This window comes from Carcharodon carcharias, chromosome 11 (assembly GCF_017639515.1).
Source record: "Carcharodon carcharias isolate sCarCar2 chromosome 11, sCarCar2.pri, whole genome shotgun sequence".
NCBI classification, from domain to species: Eukaryota; Metazoa; Chordata; class Chondrichthyes; order Lamniformes; family Lamnidae; genus Carcharodon; species Carcharodon carcharias.
Genome location: NC_054477.1, coordinates 158,861,471 through 158,871,663, shown reverse-complemented (window position 1 = coordinate 158,871,663; position 10,193 = coordinate 158,861,471). Strand labels below are relative to the sequence as shown.

The 10,193-nt window shown below is 48.9% G+C and overlaps 1 pseudogene; it reads right to left on the bottom strand.

Moving 5' to 3' along the window:
- Positions 1-1,305: 1,305 nt before the first annotated feature.
- LOC121283938 lies at positions 1,306-1,699 on the bottom strand (annotated as a pseudogene).
- Between the last annotated feature and the right edge of the window lie 8,494 nt (positions 1,700-10,193).

Genomic DNA, 10,193 nt, shown 5'->3' with positions numbered 1-10,193 from the left:
AGGGAGTGCTGCACTGTCTGAGATGCCGACAGTGAGATGAGCCTTTCAGATGAAATCAAACTGAGGTTCCATCTGCTCTCTCAGTGGATGTAACCGATCACTATTTCGAAGGTGAGCAGGGGAGTTACCCCCAGTGTCCTGGCCAATATTTATCCTTCAATAAACATAATTGAAAATAAGATATCTGGTTGTCATCATATTGATGTTTGTGGGAGCTTGATATGTGCAAATTGCTGTATTTCCGAATTTTCAACAGTGGCCATACTTTTAAAGTATCTTATTGGTTCTAAAGCACTTTGGGATGTCTTGTGGACAAAAAAGCTGCTATGTAAATGCAAACATTCTTTCTCTACCAAGTAAGTCAGGGTTTCAAGGCCATTCTTTTATTCTTCTTGAAAAATAAGTAATGAAAGTTCATATTGAAAAGTCTAAAATCCTTCAGGACCCTTTGAAAAGTAATACCTTTATAGGAAATAACTTAGCCTTTGAATAATGCATCAGATGTGATGGAAGGCTATTTCCAAAGATGGATATATTTCAACACTTGATCTGTATTCTGGGCAGCTGAGATATGGTTTCATTAAAGCTGTACATGTGTGAGTTCAGTGGAGTGACCTTAGGTGTACATTTTATTTTGTTATTGATGAGGTTTATATTGAATGCCTTAGATTTCCATTGTTTATGATCTTTCGACACACTGCAGTCCCATCAGAGCCAACTCACAACTGCAGAAGGCTAAAAGTTCCTACTTTCTGCATTATACTTCCAACAGAAAAATTCGAGAATGGAAACGATTGTTTCAAGTTGCATAGAAAACTTAAAGCAAGTGGCAATCACCCAGGGTCTGCTGCTGATGTTAGAAGTATGAGACTGGGGCTGACATTAAATTGCCCATCCATAAAAGAAGGTGGTGATGAGCCAACCCCTTAAAGATTGAATGACTTGCTAGGCTATTTCAGTGGACAATTAAGAGTCAACAACATTGCTGTGGGTTTGGGGGTCTGTAGGTCAGACCAGGTAAGATGGAGGATTTCCCTTCTCTAAAGGACATTTTTTTCTGGTACAATGCAATGTTTACTCTACACTTACCACAAATGTTTGCATGTTGCAGTGAAACTCAGAAGTAACAAGACATGGGCAGTAACAATTACTGGACACCAACAGAGTTTGACGGCCGGTCTTAATCTCGGGAATAGTTCAGACTTTCATTCCTCCTTCAGCGTCTCTCCTTCTCACACATTAGCTCAGTTCCCAGTACAGTCTTTATAGTTAAGACTTGAGCTAATTAGGTGTTGCGATCTCTGCTCAACAATTGCATCCAGCTGTCTCACTCTTTTCACCAAAGATCAACTTTCCGTGGAGATTAGGGCATTCCCAAAAATACTCTCTCTCAAAATTCCTAAATTCACTCTCCGTGAATACGCTTTTCTCTTCCTTCTTCACTTCCTTTTTCTCTGGCCGACCCTTTGCTTTCCTTCCATGACTGTGCGTCAAAACCTTTTGAGTATTACTGTCCCCGGTCAGGAACTTTGAACCCAGCATATAGTGGAGATTTTCCTTGCTGTGGTCTGCTGCTATTTTCTTTCAATACTCCTCCAGCATTGACTTAACTACTTTGTCCTTGACAGTTGCTTTGATCCTTCTTCTCCCCTTGTCCCTGAATTCTCTCTAACTGCTTCTTTGTTCCTTTCTGGTTCATATTAACCAGACACAGACGGTCAGCACCACATGAATGTCCTGGAATTGCCTACTTCCTGCCCTGCTCTTTACCTGAAACTCTCACACCTCCGCTCATCAGATCCAGCTCCCCCCCTGATCAGTGTAGCCGATGTCGCTGCCAGGGTCCACCACAATCCGAGACACTTTATAGACCACTCCAAGCCATGGCTGGGCCCAGGAGCAACCAACCAGCCAAGAGGTGCCCGGCTGTACATTAGTGACCAATGGTTTTATACAATAATCTGGTAGTTTCATGGCCACCATTACTGAGACTAGCTTTTAAATCCAGATTTATTTCAGTACCTGAATTTAGATTCCACAGCTCATGTCTCCAGTGCATTAGTCCAGGCCTCTGGATTACTAGTGCAGTAATATAACCGCGACGCTCCCATTCCTGTATTCCTGATACTATTAGAATCAGAATTGTTTAAGCTCAGAAACTTTTCTACTAACTTTTACCAGTTAAGTTACATTCATCAATTAAATAACAAGGATCATAAAATTATTGGTATTTTCACTTTGGGTAAAAAATAGTTGGGCATTGCCAAATATACTCAGGCCAGGACAGTTACTTTTGCTCTAGAGGTTTTAAAATAATATGAAAATATTTTCCATATACTTTCATCCTGATTTTGCTAATTGCTACACCAACAACCAATTTAAGATAATCAATCAAGCTGGTAACATGGCTCAAGTCTTGTACCTTTGTTTGAAGTATCCAGAAGCTTGGGGAGTCTATGGGCGGAATTTTCCCAGGGTTGCACTAAGTGTGGTAGCGGGCGGGCAAAATGGAGCCCAACCTGCCGATGAACACGGTGGGTTTTCACGCCATACCTTCCCAAGACGGCCTCATTATTCATGCATTCCCGGGAAACATGCCATTTCCACGGTGGGCGGGCTCTTGTTCGCCCGCCCACCCGCCAATCCCCGCTGTCGCATCACACCAGCCGCCATCTTTAAACAGCAGCTGCCAGAGAAGTGCTCATCGCCTCCCAGCTCACCACCGCTCCCCAGGAGACATGGCCAGCAAAGGCAAAAAGACTGCGGCTCCCCACTCCCCCCCCCCCAACAATGGCTTCAACGATGGGTCCCTCGAGGGACTGCTGGGCTGTGGAGGCCTCAGGATGAGCAGCAATGTCACCAACCCGGCTTGGGAGGCGGTGGCAGCGGTGGTCAGTGTGACCTGCAGAGGAGGACAGTCACCCTGCACCGCAAGAGGATGAATGATCTCCTCCGTTCAGCCAGGGTAAGTCACTCTTCTCATCACTCCCAACTCACACACTCACAAACCCATCACACATCCACAGGGACCTCACTCACTGCCAGTGCAAGAGACATCACCATTCACTCTCTCACACACCGCCATTGTCCTCATCCCGTCCATGGGACCACTCACCACCCACACAGACCAGGCATACTTGTAATCTGGCCTGACAGGTGGCCTGATACACTCTCCCCATCTCTATCCATACAGGACGAACTGGCTCATAACAGGAGGGAAAGGTCACAGACAGGTGGAGGGATGCTGGAGGTCAAAGTTCTGACAGAATTCGAAAACAGAGCCATCCAGCTGGTCGGCAATGACCAGGACCGGTCCTGTGCTGACGGTGAGATCAGTGCTGCTCTACCAAGTGAGGATCCAGCAGTGAAACATCCATCAGACAACCATGCTGTGCGTGATGTGTCCTCTTTCACAGGCCACAGCCATGCACTAATTATCTCCCCTTGCTTCCGCAGGCACATCTGCCAAACAGCCGACAGAGTCCATGACCCAGGGCCTCCGATCAAGTCCTGAAGAAACCTCTGAAGGGGAACCTGAAGGCACCTTCCCTGAAGTCCCGTCACAGCGTCACCCACACCCTCCACCAGCGCAGAGACACACACCTCGCTGGGACCGAGCTTTACAGTAGCCTTGGGATCACAACCTGGTGAGCACATCGCACTTTCTGATCCACAGCAGGCAGAGACAGGGACTTCCCAGGTCCCCAGCACTCGGAGGGCTGCTGGAAACCAGAACGTTGCTGAGTCTGAGTCAGAGATGAGCCTCTGGACTCAGTCGTGTCACAGTTGCTGGAGCTGCAAAGGCAAGCGCGGGATCATCGGGAAGGGATGTCCACTGCACTCCTCAGATTGCAAGGCACGATGGAAGAGTTCATCTGTCCTCAGGCTGAGGCGATAGCACGGGCATTGCAAAGCACCGAGGTCAACACTGGCAGGATGGCAGCCGCCATGGAGACCTTGGTCCAGGACATCACTCCTGCGCTGCTGCGCAGGCTTAACTCCATCACTGATGCCATAGTTGGCCTCCAACAGTGTGTACGTGAGAGGAGTGCTGGGCAGCTCAATCTCACTCCAGCTGCCCCTTCCACTCACGGAGTCAGCCAGGGGCCCTCGGGCACCCATAGGGAGGAGGATCAGCAGGTACACTCTCCGGGGCCATCCACCCAGGTGATTCTGGGAGTGACCGGCCCATCTGCCTCCCCTCTTCCTGTGACCTCCACAGATCCAGCTCCACAGGCCGAGGAGGGTGCCACTGCCACACAGCAGGACCCCGGAAGCAGGCTGGGGCCCTCCAAGTCTTGGCGCTCCAGAGGATGCCCGCCAAAGTCATCACAGACAGGGCATCACAGTCAGCAGGCTGTCTCCACCTCTGCTGTAGATGTCCAGGGAGCACCAAGACGTAACGGTAGAGTTAGGAAAGTTAGGTAAAAGTAGTTGCACAGCCTGGACATGGGTGTTGATCATTTGTACATACTGTTCACTATTGTCAATAAACTCCCAAGAATGTCTCTCTGCCTGTGGCTCCTAGTTTTGATGAACAGTGTTCTTGTCACTCAGAAGTGAAACCTTTCTGCACAAGATAAATGGCAGGTGTCTCTGTCCAGGGCCTCTTCCCTGTGCTCTGTGCAGCCTTCAGACCACAGTGATGGTCCGGCTTCACACTCTCTGGAAACATTACTGATGCCTGCATCTCGGTGGTGCTGGTCATTGCTGCCAGAATGTAGTGGGCAGGCGCCACAGAGTTCCCTCATACTCTTTGTATTTCTGGTGGTCACATACTAGCTGTACGTTCAGTGAGTGGAAGCCCTTGCGGTTGATGAAGTTCACCGAGTGTAGCGATGGAGACCTGAGTACCACGTGAGTGCAGTCAATCACACCCTGCACCTGTGGGAATCCCAAGATCAGGGCAAATCCCATGGCCCTTGTATCCTGGCTGTCCCAGTTCCAAATGAAATGCACAAAGTTGTTGCCATGGAGAAGATGCTATCTGTGACCTCATGGATGCATCTGTGGGTGACGGATTGTGAAATCCCACAGAGGTCACTTGTGGAACTCTGAAAAGAGCCACTGGCATAGAAATTGAGCACCGTGGTCACTTTCACAGCCACTGGCAGTGGATGCCCTCCATGTCCCCTTGGTGCCAAGTCCTGCAGTAAGTGGCAGATGTGAGGCACCAGGTCCCTAGACATGCGCAGTCGTCAGCGAAACTGGTTCTCAGTCAGCTGCAGGAATGACAGGCGGTGTCTATAGACCCTGGGTGTCGCTACACACCGACCAGCTACAGCTCACTATCGCTCCTGGGCAGTGTGTGCAGGAGCTCCTGCTGCCCCTTCTTCATGAGGTTGATGCTCCTGTCTTTGCGCGGCCAGGAGCCTCAGTCACTCTCTCCTCTATTTTCTATAGCTTCTATAGGTCATCAGGCATACAGCTAGGTCACCAGGATCCATGATCCAGACGTGGTCCTCCTGCAGCATGAAAGAGAGAGATGTGTGGCTATCATGGCTGTACTTAGCACCTTTCCTGGCCCTGTGTGACTGCCCCTTAATGCTTCCCGGAGAGTGCTGATTACCCCTCGGGTGGCCAGTGATGAGTGCGCTGCATGGCTGCCCTGTCAATCTGCCACATGGGGGACACTGGCCCAAACTGGGATGCTGAGATTGTGAGGGTTTGGGGGGGTGGGGGGGCAGGCTAGGAGCCCGACACCAATCATTTCACTGTGGCTGTGCCTGATCTGTCTCAGCTGCGGAGGCCTGGGACAGTTTATACAGGGGGTGTCCCTAATGTGTGGACACTTCCCTCACTTACCTTCGCCCCCCCCCACCTCAATTGCCTTTGCGAGGGATGCAGCCCCCGGGCAGGTCTTGACCACCCCCGCCACCAACCCCCCCATCCCCCCACCACACCCTCACCCCTCCCTGTGACCCCCCACCACCCCCCCCCCCCCCCCCACCCCACCCCTCCCCCCACTCAGCAGTCGCCTCTGAGGCTGGTCAGCACTTGCCCCTGGACACCGCCCCCACCCACCCCCCTCCCCCCACCCCCCAGCAGTTGCCTGCAGGGCCAGGCACCTGTTTCCCCCCACCCCCCTGAGGCCTGTAAACAATGGGTGAGCTGTGGAGAACACTGCTGATCACTCACATCAGTTCCCCCAAAGTGAAGGCCGCCCATGTGTGCGTTGCCTGCCCGCTGTTGTGAAACACGTTGGCGTGCTTTCCCACCGACATGGACGGACAATACAGCGGGGTTCCAACAGCCTGGCGGGATTTTAATTATATGCTAATGTATTACAATTAGAAACCCCCCCCCACCCCACCCCGACCAATGGCGGGAAGCATGGGCTGAGTGGAAGATCTGCCTTCACACTGTCGTGAAGCGGGTCCCGCCATATTTTCCACGCGCACCACCTATCATGCCCACCGCCAGCGGGCTCAGAAAATTCCCTGTTGCTTTCTCCATGGCAACGCTTTGGCCAATCACAGTTGACTTCCCAACCAATCCGTCTCTTTTCTCCTGTCGTGTGTAGGGTTTGAAATTTGGCATTCTTGTGTTTGTCCTGAGAGCGCCAAATGAAAAACTTCGACAACATGTCTGCCTTTTCAATGTTCAGCAACGTTCAACAAAACTCCGTTTTCATTGTGCAAGTTAATCTGACACAGTGGAGTGAACTTTAAGGTCAAACATTTTGCTGACTGTAGTCCTGTTGTTGCCCCTCATCAATGTGCTTCCTGAGGTGGCATCAAACTTGCTCGCCAGTGGCTCACTATTTGCACCAATTTGACATTCTGTGGTTCAATATAATGAGGAAACAATTGAGCATATTTTCCATATTTTTAGGGGATTGATCCCATATATTTTTCATTTGTTAATTTTAATTGATGGTAAGGGAAATGGAAATTTGATGGAAGGGTAAAAGAGAAAGTGAGTAGAAAGCAGATGTGAGATTAAAATGGGCAGAAAATAGATGCAAGGGTAAAATTAGTGGAATGCAAGTGTGAGAATAAAATGAGTAGAAAGTAGAATAGAGCAACACCTGTAAACTGGCAGAGCAGGTTGTTTTATAGTTCATTTTTTATCTAAATAGAACTGACTGCCTTCTGTAACCATATACTTTAAATTAATTTCCACTTGGTCAATCTCAATGAAAGGCAAGGCTTCCAATAAGTGCTGTAATGAGAATCTGATTTATAATTAAATGGGGGAGAGCAGTTGAAAGATGGTCTTTGCTGTGCTTCAACTTATTTTTAATATTTCAACATTATGAGCCCTTAAAGTACTGATTTGTACCATTTAAAAATATAACGCTGTGTATTCATTGCTTTATTAAAAACTGCATTTAATTTAAGTTTAAGACTATGTCACCTCATATCAGTGTTACTGAGATAAAGTTATACAGCCTCCTTTTTAAATGTGAAATCTGTCCTGAATATATTTGGTTTCTTAATTAAGACACATCTATTTCAGAAACATCATTTGTAACCCTGGAGTTATACACTGACTGTAAGCTCCTGTTCAGCACTGAGAGAATGCTGCACTGTCAGAGGTGTAGTTTTTCAGATGTGATCTTAAACTGAGGCCCCCTTTGCCCGATTAATACAAAGGATCCCATGGAGCTATTCTGAAGAAGATCAGGACAGTTCATACCAGTTATCCCTGAGCCAATAACATTAAAGCAGATTACTTGGTCATTTCCGCATTGTGTTTGTGGGAACTTGCTATGCAAAAAAAGTAAAGAAGGAAAGAACTTGCATTTATATGGTGCCTTTCACAACCTAATGTTAAGACCAATTAAATACTTTTGAAGTGTCATCACTGCTGCAATGTAGTAATTTCAGCAGCCAATTTGCACACAGCAAGCTCCCACAAACAACGACGTATAACAACCTGATAATCTGTTTTAAGGTTACGAGACAAACATTGGAGAATTCCCACGCGCTCCTTTTGAACAACACCCAGTGAGTATTTCACTGGGAGAATCAACCTTGATTTTGTTTTGTGCTCAAGTTTGTGTAGTGAGACTTGAAGCCATTGCCTTCTGACTCAGAAGTGAGAGTGCGACCCACTGACCGACAGCGACAGATTGTTAGTTCCAGGAGCACTTGAGACCTGGATTCAATTCAGGGAAAAGCTTCAAGGAACTGGCCAAAGTGGCAAAGGGTGAATAAAGTTCTTTATTTATCCACCCCTCTCAATAACGCCTGGGGCAGGACCTTTAGGCTGGCAAGTGGGGGGAGGGGGGGGGGGTGGGGCAGGGGGGGAGGGGGAGGGGGGGGCGGGACCCGCTCGCCAATGCGTCATTTCCATTTTCAGGTCGGTGGGGGTGCAGCCGGGTCAGCTGTGGGCCCGCCCACCTTTCAACGGCCTATTGAGGCCATTTAAAAAGTACTTAACATAATTCATGGATCTGCCTGTCCACTCTTAAGGTTGGCGGGCAGGGTGAAATGATTCACCCCACCCCCCAACAAGAACGAAAACCCCAACCTCCATGGCACTTTCACTCAGGTCAAGGTTGCGGAACCGGGAATTGACCCAACCCCGTGCTTCCGACCCGGGAGTGAAAATTCAGGCCATAGTTTTGAATAAATATTTGAAACATTGGACTGACTGGTCCAGCGATATTGCCAGGCAGATTATGTTCTTTGATGGTCTAATTGTTTAACTTAGGCTGTGGATCAAATCAAACCTTGCATTTGATTCTGCAGCATCAATCATTGACTGGGAAGTTTTGTTGATCCTGAAGATGGAAGATTGACCTCTTGAAGATCCTGAAGTTCAGATGATCCAAATAGTAGACGCTCCGCACACCCACTCTGCTGCACGTGGTGTTCCAGGGACCGGTCGCTGGAGGCCCCATCTTCCTTTTCAGTCTCCGTGAGCTGTCCCCAGGCCTTCTTGCAGGTAAGTCCGACATTCACCTGCCATGTTGGTCCAGATGTGCTCTGGACTGGCGTGAAAACCCGCTGGTGGCACAGATGATTGGGCAGTTGGGTGGGGGGGGGGTTTGCAGTTGGTGGGGGCCAGATCTGGCTGAGCCTTCATCTGCATCACATTAGCGGGGTGCAAAAATGATTTCACGCTGGCCTCCGGCAGGAATGGCCATCCACCATGGCGGGCGGGAGTGCACGTTCACGCCCTCATTTTACCCTGGCAGGAAACTGACTTTTTGGCTCCCGCCACATTGTTCCCTCCCCTCCTCCCACCACCACCATTAAACCCACCGCAGGGGGTCTGGAAAATTCTGCCCTTCGAATTTTATTTTATTTCAACTCAGCATGGGTCCTGAGGTCTGCCCATGGTGGATACTGGGTGAGTTGGCATGGAAGTTGTAAGGCAAAAGACTGGTGGGTGGCATTAAGTTGGCTTAGGGGCAATAAAAGGCCATGGGGGGGGGCGCGGTAGGTAGAGGAGCATAGGTTGGCATGGAGTGTACGAGGGGTCATGGGGGGAGGGTAGACGGGCCAAAGGGGGTCATGAGGTGTTATGAGTTGTCATGGATGGGGCATGGGGAATGTGTGGGGGGATGTATGGTTGTGAGGGTTGAGGGCTGGAGGGTTGTTTTACTTTTTTAAAAATTTCAATACAGTGCCAAAACACCGAGGAAGGCCCTCTGCCCAGCATCCTCTGCACTTGTTGCATGGTCACCCTGCCCAACTCCCATAAAACTTCACCCCGCCCCCCACCACTCCCCCCCCTGCAGAATGAAAATCCCAACCTCCACGGCACATTCACTCAGGTCAAGGCTGCGGAACCGGGAATTGACCCAACCCTGTGTTCCCGACCCGGGAATGAAAATTCAGGCCATAGTTTTGAATAAATCTTTGAAACACTGGACTGACTGGTCCAGCGATATTGCCAGGCACATTATGTTCTTGGAAAAACTCAGCAGGTCTGGCAGCATCGGCGGAGAAGAAAAGAGTTGACGTTTCGAGTCCTCATGACCCTTAGTTCTGTCGAAGGGTCATGAGGACTCGAAACGTCAACTCTTTTCTTCTCCGCCGATGCTGCCAGACCTGCTGAGTTTTTCCAGGTAATTCTGTTTTTGTTTTGGATTTCCAGCATCTGCAGTTTTTTTGTTTTTATTACATTATGTTCTTTGATGGTCTAATTGTTTAAATTAGGCTGTGGATCAAATCAAACCTTGCATTTGATTCTGTAACATCAATCATTGACTGGGAAGTTTTGTTGACCCTAACTTT